We start from the raw sequence: 4857 nt of genomic DNA, 5'->3' as shown, positions 1-4857 counted from the left end.
AAATTAGATCCATACATGAAAAAACTGGTAAACATATGTGTTTACTTATTCAGTGTTAATTCTAGTCTCACTATTTTTTATATATACCACCTTTGATAAGTGTTCAGTATGACGATAAATTTTCACTTTTGTTCTCGTACTAGGAACAACAAAATTATTTCCGTACTCCATGTATACCTTACAACAAAATTATTTTTATTTACCTGTGGACGTAATTTTATTTGGCGGCATTTTGTCCAAGGTTATGGTTGTCTTTCTGATATTGTTAAACATCTAACCCCCTTGTTTTATTAATTTTGTATTTACATTGTGTCACAGATCAAATTTATTCGTTCAGTGTTTTTGTTAATATGTCTTTTGAGTTAAGCCATTTCAATTGATATTTTATAGTGTGTCTTTCTATGTTGTGAAGTTACACTATTGTTTCAGGTAGGGTGAAGGTTTGCGCCTGTTAAAACGTTTAAACCCGCTGCATTTGTTTGCACCTGTCCTAAGTCAGGAACCTGATGTTCAGTGGTTGTCGTTTGTTGATGTGGTTCATAAGTGTTTCTCGTTTCTCGTTTTTTATATAGATTAGAGCGTTGGTTTTCCTGTTTGAATGGTTTTACAATAGTCATTTTTGGGGCCCTTTATAGCTTGCTGTTCAGTGTGAGCCAAGGATCCGTGCTGAAGGCCGAACTTTGACCTATAATGGTTTACTTTTACAAATTGTGACTTGGATGGAGAGTTGACTCATTGGCACTCATACCACAACTTCTTACATCTACGAACTCCTTACAAACAATAATCAAAGTGATAGAAATCACTCATGAAAAGATTAGAAGATTAGTTTGAATAATTTCAAACTATAATTAGGTATGGTGTGGACACAAAAGAACATTTATATAGCGCTATTGCAGACAATTGCATTAACTGCAGGTCTTGGATGGATAAGTACTTTTTCAGTCGGGTCCTTTAATTTGTACATTAATTTCGTTGTTTAAATTGCAATTTCATATCTTAACCAAATAATGTTCCCTGTTACATGTTTCACCTTTCATCTTTAGAAACAGAAGAAATGACCAAATAACGATTCTTCTAATAAAGTTTATCAATTATCCTTGTATGCCATGGGACCAACATGCAGATAGACTTGAATCTAAGTTCGTTATTGTTTCCAAAAATTAACATAAAAAGGTGTTTTGGGGAATTTTGTAAATTGAAACATAGATATACTATTTTTTTTCCTCTAAGAATTTCTTGTTGATTTTGAAAACAGTTATCATGATTATGTGACACTGAAGATTCTCGCCGAAAACAGTACAGCTATGTCTCGCCTTCGAGAATTCCTCGAGGCGAGATAAAAACTCATTAAAGACATACCAGGCTTATAAATTGTTATGTCAGACGAGCGCTTCGTTTACATTAGACTCATCAGTAGCTGTCGAATCAAAACAGTTGGAAGGAAAAATCAAATACGCAGTTGAAGAGCGAAGAAAAAAATCCCAAAAAGTTGTGCCAAATACGGTTATGGCCATTTATGCCTGGTGGTGGAAAAACCTTAGTGTTTCGAATAATTAAAAATTCAAGAAACAGGAATTTACAGAAAATAACCGTATCATTTACATTTCATGTCAATACAGTGCGGACTACAGGGCTGGTGATATCCTCGGGGAGGAAATTTCAACCAGCAGTGTAACTGTTATCAAATCCCATATCTCTCTTGAACCAGCATGGCAGCGTCCAACGAGTTCGCCTGAAAACAAGCTGTAGCTTCGAAATATGAAGATAACAGACCATAATATAATTTACTATTAACCAAATTAATATAGTTACTACTAACATATATAACTGTAAAATATAGAAAAATTAGGTCCTATAATTGTAATTTTGAGCATTCTGAGTGGAAAAGTCCCATGCGACTTTACAAAATTCCAGAAATGATTATATTAACCTGACATTTATTTATTCAGACTATCCGATATTTTGCAATGCTCTTCAACTTCGTACTTTATTTCGCCTTTTTAACTTTTTTGATTGGAGCGTCACTGAGGAGTCTTTTTATAGACGAAACGCGCGTCTGGCGTACAAAATTTCAATTTCTGGCATCTATGATGAGTTTATTTGCTTACCTACAAAACTCAACTTACCATCGTCTGACAAGCTGGTAAGCGTGCATTATTTAAAAAATAAATTATAAAAATTTATATGAAGAAGCTGCACACATGGTTGCATTCCGAATCTCAGTCAACAAACTGGCCTAATGGATAAAATGACAACTGTTTACAACTGTTATATTATGAACATTATGGGAAATTATCACACTAGTATGTAGTTCATTGGATTGATGAACTTTACAAGCAAAACATCAGAAAACAGAAAAATCTGCATTGAACAATTAACTAATTAAAAACAGACACGTTTACAGACATGAAATTAAGGCCATAGTATGCGGTATGGGCTCTGCTCATTGTTGAAGGCCGTACGGTGACCTATAGTTGTTAATTTCTGTGTCATTTGGTCTCTTGTGGAGAGTTGTCTCATTGGCAATCATACCACATCTTCTCATTTTTATATGTTGAACCCTTTGCTGCACAAAATTACTGTATTCATAAACACTGGTCTTAACACTGGTCTTATCCAGAGAAGGTTTGGTACCATTAAAACGTTTAAACCCGCTGCATTTGTTTGCACCTGTCCTAAGTCAGGAATCTGTTGTTCAGTGATTGTCGTTTGGTGATGTGGTTCATAAGTGTTTCTCGTTTCTCGTTTTTTATATAGATTAGACTGTTGGTTTTCCCGTTTGAATGGTTTTATACTAGTAATTTTTTGGGGCCCTTTTTAGCTTACTGTTCGGTGTGAGCCAAGGCTCCGTGTTGAAGACCGTACTGTGACCTATAATGGTTTACTTTTATAAATTTTGACTTGGATGGAGAGTTGTCTCATTGGCACTCATACCACATCTTCTTATATCTATCAAGAACTCATAAAGACACACCCATACCTAAAAACGTCCCTGTATTATTAATAATTGTAGACAAAATGGTTAATTTTCACAAATGCCAACCTGATGAATGAAATAACCAATACCGTTAATCTAAAAGCAACAAAAGCTATTAAGAAAATTGATATTGCTGAACAAACAATGGTCAAACATGTAGACAAAGATAGAAGTTAAAACAATTAGTCAGGATTGTGAGTTGACATTAGTGTGACACTTTATTAGCCTGACAAGTACACTTTTCAGGCACATTTTACAACTGCCCTAGAAAAGTTTTGTCCTGAGCAATCTTAACCATTTGATGCTAAGTTGAAGGTAGAAGAAAGTTATAACAAATTACTAGAAAATAACTGCAAGAATTAAAATCTGATATCACGAAATTTAAATAGTCATTAAAGACCAAACCTGAGAATGACGTATAATGGGCGCCATGCATTACTTGAAAAAAAATAAATGGGGAATGTGTCCATGGGACACAGATGATGCCCCCGCTTGCATATCATATAAAGTTATAAAGGGACATAACTGAAGAACGGTAAAAGTGACGTTACCCAAATTTGTACTTATCTGAGTTTTGTGGTAATAAGTATTGTGTATAAGTCTCATAACATTTGGTTGAGGCAAACTTAAGTTAGGGAACGGAAACGAAAAATTCAGCAATTTTTATGTTTATAAAGGGGCATAACTCTAGAACAGTAAAAGTGACGCCACCCAATTTCAAACTTGATCTGTATTATGTAGTTATAAGCATTGTGTATAAGTTTCATAACATTTGGTTGAGGCAAACTAAAGTTAAAGAATGTAAACGAAAAATTCAGCAATTTTTCAATTTGTAAAGGGGCATAACTCTAGACCGGTTATAGTGACACCACCAAAATTCAAACTTGATCTGTGTTTTGTGGTAATAAGCATTGTGTACAAGTTTCATAACATTAGGTTGAGCCAAACTAAAGTTAGAGAACGGAAACCAACTTTGGGACGTACGGACAAGGGTAAAACTTAATGGCCCCTCCGCTACGGCGGGGGCATAAAAATACGTTGACTCTGTTCAAGAATTTGTTAAACGCTGATTACTGGAAACCTAGATGGAGACAAAAAAAAAACCCAAAAAACAACGAATGAAACTACAAAAATAACATAAGAAAAGTCTTTCAAAGATTTACAGAATACAGAGTACAAATACATGAAATTGATGAGAAATTTCACATCATAAACATGTCATTGAACGATACGACCTACATAGTTGATCAATAAGAAAATGTAATTGTAATCTTGAAACTAACAATGAGTCATGACAATATCAATTCGTTTCAGGGAAAGAGTTAAACACAGAAATTACATAAAAAGTGACAAACATATTATTATAATAGGAACCTGTCTTCAATATTAAATACTGATGATACTGAAGAAGCTGTTCAAGTATTACACGATGCTCTGGTTGTCCTCGTCTTACATTCATTTAAAAATGAACTCAAAACAAAACCAAAGGAAGAGTGTTGAGCGTAATGCTTAAAGATAAATTTAACTAGACATACAATGTTACACTGTGAAAAAAAACAGCAACATGACATATAAAGGGAGACCAATCCAGAAGATTTTAAGTTCTAGACTATCATTTGTCAAATAGTGGTATTGCGATGTTTGCAGCAAACATGCGTGACAGTATGAATCAAGTACTTGATTTCGCCAGCGCCCATCAAATTATGCAGCTTACAAAAGGATTGATTGAAAGGCACAATAAACTCTTCACGATAACTTGCAAGGTGATCAGTGTGATCCAATTTAAACAAAAAGAAAATGAGGAGTATTAATGGAGGACGGGGACCATGGATAGGATTTAGAGGTGTGTGGATTCACATGACCAGGGATGTATGTTT

Source organism: Mytilus californianus, unplaced genomic scaffold (genome assembly GCF_021869535.1).
Source record: "Mytilus californianus isolate M0D057914Y unplaced genomic scaffold, xbMytCali1.0.p SCAF_5, whole genome shotgun sequence".
In the NCBI taxonomy this organism is placed as follows: Eukaryota; Metazoa; Mollusca; class Bivalvia; order Mytilida; family Mytilidae; genus Mytilus; species Mytilus californianus.
The sequence above is the reverse complement of the archived record's forward strand: the minus strand, read 5'-3'. Positions refer to the sequence as shown.